The sequence below is a fragment of the Pieris napi genome, chromosome 18 (assembly GCF_905475465.1).
Source record: "Pieris napi chromosome 18, ilPieNapi1.2, whole genome shotgun sequence".
NCBI classification, from domain to species: domain Eukaryota; kingdom Metazoa; phylum Arthropoda; class Insecta; order Lepidoptera; family Pieridae; genus Pieris; species Pieris napi.
Window position 1 is genome coordinate 1,122,157 of NC_062251.1, and position 13,594 is coordinate 1,135,750.

Here is a 13,594-nt window from a genome sequence, read left to right on the forward strand (position 1 = left end):
ATTTCAAAAATTCTATCACCGTTGGCAAGCTACACTATTCCCAAGTGACATAGGCTATGTTTCATTTTCAAATTAGGGATGCTTACTAAAACTTGAATAATCTAACCCAAGGTGTAAAAAAGTAAACAAAAAACTTCCTTCAATCGTGTGCGCTACGAAAACTATTAATGATAGAAGAAAATGATGGATTACAATTTTTTAGGACACATCACTATCTATAAAAAATGTGTCGACAGCTGTCTCTATCTTTTATAGTTACGTCACAATAAGCGTCCTTTTATTATTGTTTTTTTTATTAAAATACCACCGCTAGAAAAGGCTCTTTATTCGTACGTAGGTATTGATCCTTATCAAAATAATTACCAACGTTTTACATAAGCTACAATTTAATGGCATAACCACCAAAAAAGTGTTCTCCTGCCTTTTCTCTTGAATAGTTTACTACTATGTAATATAACAAAAATCTTAGCCACAGCAACGCTTGGCCGAGTCTACTAGTTAGCTAATATATTCGTTGTAAAGTAACATCTGTATATTGATTAGATTAATTAATTGAATGTAAGTGTGTATCTGAAAGGAAGTAATTAAAAACTACGTAAAATCAAACTTCTATGATAACAAAAATATATCTATTGTCCGACAAAGTAGACTTTTCACTACGAGATCGATATCAACGCGAGTAAAACCGCATTTGCTAGTCTAACATATAAAATTCTCGTGTCGCGGTGTTTGTGGTTAAACTCCTCCAAAACGGCTCGACCGATTCTCATGAAATTTTCTGTGCATATTGGGTATGTCTGAGAATCGGACAACACCTATTTTTCACCCCCCTAAATATTTATTTTTTATTTTTAGATATTTTTTTCTGTGTTTTTATGATACAACATTAAAAAATACATATAATCCCTAACTTTCACCCCTCTACGATCAACCCCTATTTTTTTATTATAAATGATATACATGGCAAAACGACATTTGCCCGGTCAGCTAGCTATATATAAAAGAAAGTCGTGTTTGTTACAACACTTATAACTCGAGAACGGCTGGACCGATTGCCATGGTTTTTGATTTGTTGGATTTGTTTCCGTCCCGAATAGCAGAATAAGCAATAAAATATCGGATAAGTTATCGAATAACAATAAATTAATTAATTAATTTTACGAATGCAAAAACCATATGGTGCCATCTGTTGACAAAACCGCATCATTTTACGTCGAATTCGTGTCAGTTCAAGAAATTCCGATCTTGAGGTGAATGAGGAGATGCATAACCATGCTTTGATCCTGATCAAAAGATGTTGGATATCAGAAAGTGCTTAACATGCAGTATCGCCATATTGTCGCTAGAGAGAAGATGCCTAATGTGTAAAACTGCCATTCTTCTTTCGCAATGGCAAGCAATAAAACATTTCTGTATTTGCAAAAAAGTTGTATTAATGTAATACTTAACATTAATGAAATCCTAAAATAAGTTAAATTAAAGTAACAACGATAGTATAAGGTTGTAGGACGGAACGAAGTTAGCCAGGTCAGCTAGTATTATTATAAAAGTGTTCATTAAATATATTATAATTTGGTATTTCAGTAATATCTCCGGTTGAAAGTCAAGTTTGTCTAAAGGAAAACCTTTAGAGGGAAAATGCTTTTCATACCTTCCCTTGGGCTAAATTATAAACACATTAATTCTGAATTGTATATTAATGTTAAACATTTGGGGATTCTCTATTTCTTTTCTTTGTGTAAGAAAAAGCTCTCAAAATGAAATAATTTAATAAAACCTTTATTCATGTAACTAAACATAATCAAATATGCAGTATCTACAATGTTGATAACCTATAATAATAAAAGTAATTTAAAAAATAATATTATGGTTGGCGCTGGTACTTTAGGATAGTACTTACAATGTTCAGATGATTTTGTGATTGAAATTTTCCATTTCAAAATTATTCACAGGCTTTCGGAGTTTTATGTCTGTTTTATGATAGATAACACATAACGTAATTTAGAAGGCCAACACAAATATACGACTGACGACCTCTGACGACTCATTGGTCTAGTGGTTAGTACCCCTGACTGCGAATCCATGGGCCCCGGGTTCGATCCCCGGCTGAGACAAACATCGATGTGATGAGCATTTGGTGTTGTGCTTAGGTCTTGGACGTTTAAATATGTATTGATATGTCTATCTATATATAATATGTATGTATATCCGTTGCCTAGTGCCCATAACACAAGCTTCACCAGCTTAGCATGGGACTAGGTCAATTGGTGTGAATTGTCGTGATGCTGGCATTTCCTCGCTTTATTGCGATGATTCGTTAAGGAAACCATCAGCTCTGAGTTCACCGGTACTGTCTACCATAGACATAAACATTAAATTTTATAATAACGAAACACACACAGAGAAACAGAAAAAAAGAAAAAAAAAATTGTTTAAGGAACATGGTACATTTTTACTGTGCGTATGTGTGTTGTGGTTGTAATTGGCCGTGGCTCAGCATTATGCTGTAGAGCAGACTGGAACAGCGCTGGTCATTCTGCCAGAGACCACAACAGAACATGCGTGGTGGATTAATATATTAATTTAATCTGAGAATAATAAAAGAGACTAAATTATTTATTTAAGCGCCTGGTAGATAGTACCGGTGAACCCCAGAGCTGGTGTTTTCCTCTGCAAATATCGAAATACAGGGAGAAAATCCTGCCAGAAGTAAACGTACACCGTCACAGGGAACACTTTTTAAATTTATTGTCTAAAAAAAAAAAAAAAAATCAGTTTTCAGTTTTTCCATTTTTAATTATTATTACTAATGAAAACTGTATATATGTGTGTTTAGGTCTGGGCCTCAGATTACTGTATCTGTTTCACGATTTGTCAATCTAATAGGCAAGTAGATAAACCTCCAGTGCCTGACATACGTCGTCGACTTACATATGATGTTTTCCTTCTTAAGAACAAATGATTACTGACAAATGCGTGCACTGACTTGACACGTCTACTCAATCTGTGTGGTTCTTTCCTCAAAAGACCATTTCAGACTGTAATCTACATGGTCTTCACATGATCTGACCAAGATTATGTCTGGACTTTAAAAGAGACTGTGACCTCTGAGTTCGTTTCTTCTCAGAGTAGTCAGATAGGTAGTAGGTAGGATCATCTAGTTTTAAAAAAAAATATTGGTTGTTTGTAAAGTAGGTTTACGATCGAGATGTTTACGTGATAACGTCTTATTGGTGATATAAGTTTTTGGGAAGTAAGGAATTAATGAAGATAACAATTTTTTCAAATTTTAAATTACATCTATCGTTTTATTCACACTTTTGATGATAAATTTCGGGTGTAAAATGACAAGTTTACTTATTCGACTATGATATACATTTTTCTTCATACATTCACGGAATGACTGGCAGCGCTCGAGATGAGACGGGAGATCGGTCCGTCTCTCTCTCGTTATACCTGCGATCGCGCTCGTGAGGTTTTGGTGTGACACAAGTTTCTGAACATGTCACCCGACTAAAACGATTTTAAAGATGTTATCACGTCAAAAATACATTATTTATCATTTGTACGAATGTTAAATGCGCAAATAGACAATCCATTAGTGCATAGCCGGGATTCTACGACCTCAGGGATGAGAGTCGCAATCTGAAGCCACTAGGCCAACACATTTTGTTAGACAAATCTATTTAAAAACCATTTCGATTTACTTCCTAGCCTAGCCTTTCCAGAAAGCCTCATTAATTCAATATCGATGACACATTTGCATGCCCGTACCCCAGTGGGCTAGTAGCTATTAAAACTTCAATCGCTATAAATGAGATCACGTGGAGGCTGTCCCTTTCGCTCGACCCGTGTTAGAGCGGGAGGAAAGACCATGTTTGAAATCGTGATGTCACCGCAAAGAAGCTTTTATAAAGTTTTACCTTCAAGACGGTATGAGGTTAATTTATTGGTCCAAGGACACAACATTAAGAAAAAGCCTTTTTACACGCTTTATATTAGCTTCACCTGTATGTATGTAACCGAGTCTTCGGACTCGATTTTGACCCACTTTAAACGGACAGATTTAATTCAAACTTTGTACACTTATAAAGAATCAGCGACAATATAATAATTTCATAGGTTTATCTCGAAAAAACAATGAATTTTTTTTAAGTCCACAAAGCAATACGATTAAATTGAGACAACACGTATTGCTGCTGAGAATAAAAAGTGGAAAATAAATATAGTTTAAAAAAACTATAAAACACGCTTTTAAAGCACATCGAACTAAAAAGTAAAAAATAATTCCTAATTTAGGCTGGAAATGGTAATGAACAAAAAATACTGGTTTTATTGTGAAAAAGCGTGGTTTGTAAACTTAAATATCCAATAATATATAAAATTCTTGTGTCACAATGTTCGTTGCCATACTCCCCCGAAACGGCTTTCGATTCTTATGAAATTTTTTATGCATATTCAGTAAATCTGAGAATCGGCTACTATATTTAAAACCCCTAAATGTTAAGGGGTCCACCCCCAAATTTAAATTTTATGTTTTAGATAATTTTTAGAGTTTACTCCTTAAGAAACTATTTGAGTTATAAGGCCCGGCACGAAAGTTTTATGAGGAGTAAAATCAAGTGTAACACTAAAAGTTGAGGCGTTATGTGTAACACGAAAAGTTGAGGCGTTATGTAGAAAGAGACAAACATATATATCTGTAGGATTGAACGTGTAAAAGAATGAGATGGAATACATTACACAGACTTTTCTATTTTGAATTCACGTTTTGACAGCCACGTTACAACATTGTCAGTGTTGACAGGTGTAAAAAAAGTAGATTGTCTAGCGTGCCATAGAGTTTTGTCAATAGTAATGGTCAGTGAAATTAAAACTAAAAAGATTGTTCATTCTTATTCTTCTCTTACTATAAAGGTAACTTTGGTCACAGAAAGAAAATCCTATTTGGGCATAAATGATGTAGGCACGTTTTATTACTACTACAAACATTTATATTATAAAAACATATATTCTTACCACCTTTAGTATGAAAATATGGTCGACAGCCCCAGAACATTATCGCCATTTTATCGTTCGTAAGGAGTAAACTCCAATCGTGCGTCGTAGCTGACACACACACACTTTTTTTTTAATTTGAAGAGTCCAAATTTTGACAGCCAGTTGACAGTAGACGCAGTAGAAAAAACACTAAGATATTTTAGATATAAAATCACTTTTATTTAATGAAAATTAAGTAAAAAGCGCTCTGTAGCGTTTTCTACGTGTAGGTTATTGCGTGTAGCTTGTTACGACCAAATTGCTTTCGTACTCGTAGCACATTGCTACGGAAGTGTAAAATCCTTGCTACGAAGTCGTAGCAGATATATATACATTCACAGTAAGTATCTAGGGGTTTAATAATAAAAAAACCGCTAAAAACAGCAGATTTTTCTCAAATTCCGTCTGCAAAAACCTACTTAGGAGTTCAGTTTGTTTAGCTAGTATTTATTTGCTTAACAATAACTGTAAATCTATGGACATATAATGTTTTTTTTTTTTTATATACTGTAGATATGGCATAATATATGATGTAAACTTTATTAAATAAATACATATTTTTAAGGCAATAAGACCATAGAAATTGAATCATATATTATAAACAAATTGTTTAAATTAAACATTAAAATTCATTGCGCGATTCTGTGGTATGAACACCTACGCGTCGTAGCGGCTCTACGAAGCGTAGGCGTAAGTTAACTCAGTCGACGCGTTTGTTAAAGAATATTTGCTGGAATTTTTAAGTGTATCCTTGAAGCCTTTTGTTATTTAACTTCGAGGTATTTTATTTATTTTTATTATAACATATACTATACATCTGAATGGCACTGAAACGGCATTGGGCTGGCCATGTATCAAGATCATGTTTTGACGACTCATTGGTCTAGTGGTTAGTACCCCCGACTGCGAATCCATGGGTCTCGGGTTCGATCCCCGGCTGAGACGAACATCGATGTGATGAGCATTTGGTGTTGTGCTTAGGTCTTGGGTGTTTAAATATGTATTTATATGTCTATCGATCTATAATATATATGTATATCCGTTGCCTAGTACCCATAACACAACATTCACCAGCTTAGCATGGGACTAGGTCAATTTGTGTGAATTGTCTTTATAAAAAAAAAGAATGTCTAGCAGAATGTGGACCAAACGAGTTACCCAATGGAAAGGACCACCAGGCAAGAGGCGGAAGGGGGACCCTTAGACCGCTGGGAAGATGATCTGAAAAGATCAGCTGGCAAAAACTGGCACTCCATAGCACAAGACCGACAACAATGGGCATCTTTGGAGGAGGTCTTTACCCAAACCGGGGTTCCTGTTAAATAAAAAAAAATGTGTGCGTGTACTAGGTGTACACTGTACACACGTAAGAAGCGAAACTTCTTTATGACCTTATTTTTCAAAAAATGATCTACTATATGTAACTTTACAGAAATTGGTTGAATAAAGTTAAATTAGATAAAGTTTAACAAAAGGATTTTATTATCATAGACATGAATACAAATATTTCATTTTAACTTATTACTGTAATACTATGTAGTACTAAGATTATTACAGAATTTCATTAATTGTAATAGAATTATTAGTATTACTATCATTGTTATCGTTATTATATATTTTTGTTAGTAATGGCTTCGAATCTCTTCGGATCAACCGTGGTAGGGACAAGAAAAAGATGGCGCGTAACCGAAAAATGTGACAAATGTGTTAAATTTTTTTCCAACGCCGATAAAGAAGTTTCACTTCAAAAGATGGCGCGTAACGGAAAAATGTGACGCGTAACGAAAAAATGTTACACTAATTTTTTTTCCATCCCCGATATATATTACTAACATAATTTAAGCTAACCTACTAACAAGATCAATATTTTTGGTTACTTTAATATAACAACTACCAACTATTGTAAAACAGGAAATAAAAAGGCTTATTATTATTATTATACTATTCATCTGTAGCCACAGCCGCTAATTACAGATATAAGTTCGCGCCTGGTAGATAGTACCGGTGACCTCAGAGCTGGGGCTTTCCTCGCTCAACAAATCATCATCACCAGCGAAATGCCACTAAAGCTACATTGCTACAGGTGTCTGAATTTTAAATTCAATTTAGTTTTCTACATAATAAATAGTATAATAATTGAGACTCTTGGGCCGTGGGGTTCAAGTGCACAGCTAATTAAAGTTTTATGTTGGCGCCTGGTAGATAGTACCGGTGGCCCCAGAGCTGGTGCTTTAGCCAAGAGGAAGATGAAGAAGGTGCTCAAAAACAGGTGGATAGAAGAAGATGAAGCGTTAGCAGGAAGCGAAATGAGAAAGAAAGGCATGTAGGACTTATGAACTAAGCTTTTACCCTTGAAAGGGTTCCGATCAATAACAGAAGGAAGCTAGGATATAAGAATAACAAGAAAAAATATCAATTCTGTAAATTCTACTTTTGTAAATTTTATTATTATTATAGGTTTTCGCTCTAATACAACCGGAGTTTGAACACCCCGGAGTGTACGCTAAACCCCAACATAATAATATACTGTCAACAATTATTATTACTATGTTAAGAAAATTGTTACTATATATTTGATTTTTAGGTTAGGTCATAAAGGATTTATTTATTAAAATACACCACATCATATAATGCATTTATAGTATAATTAATATATCTATTCATAAATGAACATAAAATAAAAAATACCAACAACAAATTTTAGATTTTCTAGTAATTTCTTATTTAAAATTACCTAATACTTCGTCACTTGTTTAATGGTATATATTTATGTCGCTATACGGGACCTAATAATCTCTATTACCATTGGAATACTCTAGTTTTTTGCATAACAGACAATTTTTCTAAAATATAAATGTAATACGTCGGGTCAGACTAATACGCAATACATCACGTAAGTACATAGACACATTATTTGATTTAAAACAACAAACGTGAAATTATGTCATAATAATTATATATGTTTATTCGTTCAACAGTAAATACCAAAGAAAATATAGTATTGGTGCTTTCACGTTAGGTATTTTAATGCATATAATATACAGGTCTATGCGTCTGTATTTTACTTGATAGCTTACAGGCTTAATAATAATATATGTTAATAGCGTGTAATAATTTCCTTCTATATTTGTTTTAGAAAGATGTACACATTAAATACTTTAGTACTACGAAAGGATATAAAAAAGGCTTCAACACAATTAAAGCCTTAACTAAGCTATTTGTTAGATATCATTAAATGATTAAACAATCAATTACTTACCATTAATGACACACAACATACACAATCATTAACCCGTAAACTTGGACGAACCGCGCACAACCGCTCGTGGTGGAGCGTTGGAATCGACTGACGGAGGGAGATGCGATAAGGGTATATATACGTTCATAAGACGGAGGGTGGCTATACACTGTGCGGTTAAATGATTTAATATTTTCATTTGTCTAATTTTAGATTAAGTCATTGTATATACAACAAAATGATAGAAAAACAAGACGCGTAAATAATCTTTGAAAAAGCCGCGACTAAAACAAACATATCACATCTTCAAATTGCTCAATATAAAGTAATTGGTTTTTCATTACCCATACTTATCTTCTACACAAAAAAGGGTGCGTGTACTTATGTACGCGCGTAAGAAGTTGGCATTATTAAAAATAGTTTTTGATTGCATGCAAATAATTAATTACAATTAAATAATCAAAGACTGGAAAAGGAGTCATTATTGTCAATAAAGTTCAGTTTACATTTGAAAAATTAAATAAAGAAATATTAATTATTATTTTCTTACATTAAGTGTAACTTAAATTTTATTATTATTCGAATGTTGTTTTTAAATGATGTCCAATGCCGTAGCATCTTTCGTGGGCAACTTCATTCTGTTAATTTTGTGTCACGGTGAGCGCGCATCGTAAAATTTCACTCTCATAAATTTTTCATAAAGCGCCTAAAGAAGTATAACTTCAAAAAGTGCAGACAGTCTGGCAATATTTCAATCAGGACTATAAGACCATCTCCTGAGTGATCTCAGTTATCTACGTAAATTTAAGTCCACCCAAATTCTAGTTCGCACGGCGTGATCTTTAGTATACCGACTTTTTCGGCCAAAGGAAAGGTTTCCTTTTCCTTTTTTTTATTATTTATAGGAACATAGTAGATTATCAGGCTGATCTGTGGCCGAGAAGTTATGCAGCAGGGGGGTATCAGATGTCTTCTTCCTTAAAAGGGACTTGGTGCCTCCCATCGGGGCCGGGCGTCAACTACTCCGGAAATATCCTCATGTTATTTAGAAACCGCTGGCCGACGGAACCTGCGTTACATCTTGTGCTTGTCACATATTTATTTAGATGCTGGGTTTGTTGTTAAAAATAGAAGATTCAATAAACAATTAGAAACCTGTAAAACAAGTTTTATAAGTCGAAAAATTTTTGTAATAAAAATATTTTTTGACCTTAAAAACGTTCGTTAACAAACAGCCTTAAGCATAGTATAGTAAAGCGTTTCTTGGAATTTATTGTTACCGTAGTATGTAGAGTAAAACTTAGAAAATATATTGGTGTTTGGAAAATGTTAATTTCCTTTTTCCAAGATTTTTCAACGTAATTTCATTATTAAAGCGACTATTTACTAAAGTAGTGTACTGCTATCGCTCTTCTTTCTACACAGTAAATGAATAGAAGATTAGGAAATATACTATTTATAGAATTTAATTAATGTAATTAATTAATTAGCCCTTTGATTCCTGTCAAATTGTGTTTATTCCTATCTCGTTGACAAGTTGAGCAGTGATCAACGTGCGACTCTCATACCAGAGGTTGTAGGTCGTACCTACTTGCCTATTACAATTAAATGATCATGAAACAAGAGAAGTCTGAGGCCAAGACCTAAAGAGGTTGTAGCGCCACTGATTAATCAATTGTTTTTTTAATTTAATTATTGTTTATTTCTTACTCTAGAATCTATATCTCTCTATGTATCTCTCAAGGTAATTTTAAATTATGTTTTAATATTTTTAAAACATAATTTAAATTACCAAAACATCTCTATATATATAAAATTCTCGTGTCACAATGTTCGTTCCCATACTCCTCCGAAATGCCTCGACCGATTCTTATGAAATTTTGTATGCATAATCAGTAAGTCTGAGAATCGGCTACTATCTATCTTTCAAACCCCTAAGTGATAAGAGGTGTCCACCCCAAATATTCTTATTTTTTATAATACAGCATGCAGAAATCAAACCCCTAATTTTCACCCCTCAACGATTAACCCCTATTTTTTGTTATCTAAGTGCGTACATATATGTTCTTGCCGGGATTCAAACACCCTACAGTTAACACACTTACGTACGGAGCTAAAATCTTTAACTAAAAAAACCAGTGGCGCTACAACCTCTTTAGATGTGGGACTCAGATTTCTGAATCTGTTTCATTATCATTATTTTATCTAATAGGCAAGTAGGTGATCAGCCTCCTGTGCTTTTTGTGCTTTTTTGGGTCTAAAGCCGGTTTCTTCACGATGTTTTCCTTCACCGTTCGAGCGAATGTTAAATGCGCACATAGAAAGAAAGTCCATTGGTGCACAGCCGGGGATCGAACCTACGACTTCATGGATGAGAGTCGCACGCTGAAGCCACTAGGCCAACACTGCAACAATCTTTAACTAATATTCAGGGGGCCTCATAGCCTAGCGGTCTTATTAAGTGTCAGCTAGGAGAGGGGTACCGGGTTCGATTCCCGGTTCGAGGGCAAGTTTTAATTTAATTTAAATTTGTTCTCGGCCTTTGGGAGGGTTGTGCGGTACCGGGCGAGTGCCTAAACCGTACATGGAGGACACGGTCGAATTTCTAAAGACAAGCACGAATTATAAAAATCCTATACTTGACGCTGACTAATGCACAAACTGTGTCAGAGCCATAAAAAAAACTTATAATCAGTTTGAACATACATGCTTTTCTTCGGTAAGATTGATTGATACGTCTTTACGGTAAATCTCCTCCAGTCTTGTCCAAATAAATCCATGTATTCCATTCGCTTCCTTCTAACGCTTCTATCCATCTTCTTCTTCCCCTAAGTCCTTTCCTGAACGACGCATTAGCAGAATTTTCCAAACTCCGTCCGCAAAAACCAACCTAGGATTTTAGGCTCTCATACCAATTCTTCGCGATTACAATAGAATAAACACTACTTATCCATAGCTTGGTTTGTTTAGTGCCTATCTGATACCTAATCCGCTGTTTTGCTAGTAATTTTTTGTAATATTTTTATTTACCATAATTGTCGTGAATCAGAAAAGATAGCTTGATGGATATACTTTAGATATAGCATTATATATGTACGTAATCTTAATATATATAAATTACGTGTCACGTTGTTTGTCCGCTATGGACTCCTTAACTACTGAACCGATTTCAATCAAATTTACACACCTTGTGCGGTTTGATCTAACTTAAAATATAGGATAGCTTACATCTCAATTTATACCCGCAATATTATTTTATTGCAAATTATTTGTTTATTATTTGATAGTCACAATTCTAACAGATGGCGCTGTGTTGAAAGTACCAACGTTTCACATAAGCTACAATTTAATGGCATAACCACCAAAAAGCATGGTGGTCCCCATGACTGGTGTTCTCCTACCGTTTCCCTTGAATAGTTTGCTACTATGTAATATAACAAAAACCTTAGCCACAGCAACGCTTGGCCGGTCTGCTAGTAATAATATATAAATGAAACTTTACGTTTACGTTTAAATTACTGTGTTTTTGTGGACCAATCCATTTCGTTTGTATGTCTCTTGATCATGTCATCTTGCAATCAGTCAGCTAGACTATGAGAAGATGTGTTGAGTGCTGTTAGTTCGTCCGTATGTATGTTACATAGTATATGTCACCGTAAAATTGTAAAAACCGTTAGATTGTAATCTATCTCGCGAGATTGTAAACTGTCGAAAGATTGTGAACCTCAACGAACTGCTTACAAATTAACGTATTATTATTCGGTAGTTATATGAAATTGTTGGGAAGTAAAATTAATCTGTAATTGACCAAAGAAGTTTGAATGATAACTAAGTTAGTGTAGTACAATCTACCGAATACCGATAGCCGATAACCGATAGATTACAATCTAACGGTTTTTACAATTTTACGTTAACATATATATGACCGACTATATATAGGGCCTAGTGGCTTAACAGTGGGACTCTCATCCCTAAGGTCGTAGAACCATGGCTGTGCACCAATGGACTTTATTTACGCATTTAACATTTGCTCGTACGAAGGAAAACATCTTGAGAAAAGCTACCCTATTTGCCTATTAGATTGACTGTTTCATGATTTGTCAATCTAAAAGCAATTAAGAGATCTGCCCTGCGATTCTGTAACTCACTTTTCGAACTCACACAGCGGTTTTCGCATCGGCGGTCGCTCTCAAATCAGTCGTGAAGCAGTCCTTTTATGATTTGGCATTCTAAAAAGGATGTAGCTTGTAGTTTATTGTTTATCAGAATGCGAAAACCGCTGTGTGAGTTCGAAAAGTGAGTTACAGAATCGCAAGGCTGGTAGTAAATGTAAATTTAGCATTAATTTAACTTTTCTGGCGTTCATAAGTATAATTGTTTCCCTATATGAATTAAGTTATTTTGAGTTTGAGTTTAATAATAACATTTATAAATACTCAATATAGAAGAAAAAATCATACACCAACTAGGTTGGAAATTTACGCCATACATTTTTAATAGAACAATCGACACTTCACCGATCAAACGTGTGTAGCGGCCGGCGTTCGACGCTCGAATGACCAATTTAACGTCACATTTAAATATGGAACGCGCCGAGCGCGAGTAATGATTGGTCAGAGGCTACCATAGATAAGCTTAGACCCTTTGATCATCTTACACTCAGTTAAGCTAATCACATAAAGGTGCTTTTCTTTTGATTTTTAGACCGTGCTATGTGGGGTAATAAGTGGCCTAGTTTTTTAATGTAGCAATCGTGCTATGGAACAGTGGTATATTTATTTTTAAATGATAGTAAAAATTGATTTATAGCAAAAAATACATTTATATTAGCAGAAAATGTGACGGAGTGGTATTAGGTCATGAATAAAACATATTTTATACATACAAATGTATTATATTAATATGTTTTCTAAAAGCTCATTTAGTTAATTAATGTATTACAAAAGTACAAGTTATTTGACAAAGAGTATTCGATAGAATAAAATAAAAGATTTCGTGCCGAAATAGTAAATTTTTCTGGCGAATTTATCTTTCAGGCCTAGAAGATCGTACAAAAATCTGTAAACATCTCGGCAAACCACTTTTTCCAATAGAATAGAAAATCTGCTATCAGAATATATATATAAACTGACAAGAAAGCCTTATATTTTTATTTTTTAAAATTGAGCTAAAGCTTTATCAAATTGTAGGTTTAAAATAAGAACGACCCATATATCTTTTAGATATTCAAAAAAATATCTATAATAGTCATAGAAATAGGGAATTACGTTTTTGAATCTCACACACTGTTTTGTTGTGTTTTTTTAATATTTTTAT

General features: G+C 34.1%; 1 protein-coding gene across 2 annotated transcripts in view; it reads right to left on the reverse strand.

The window, feature by feature from the left end:
* LOC125058560 (1-phosphatidylinositol 4,5-bisphosphate phosphodiesterase epsilon-1-like) overlaps positions 1-8,372 on the reverse strand; it is a 169,963-nt gene extending 161,591 nt beyond the window's left edge. For both annotated transcript variants that reach the window (XM_047662658.1, XM_047662657.1), the window contains exon 1: positions 8,300-8,372. The gene's annotated coding sequence lies outside the window, so the exon portion shown is untranslated. The remainder of the gene's footprint in view (positions 1-8,299) is intronic.
* Positions 8,373-13,594: the final 5,222 nt, after the last annotated feature.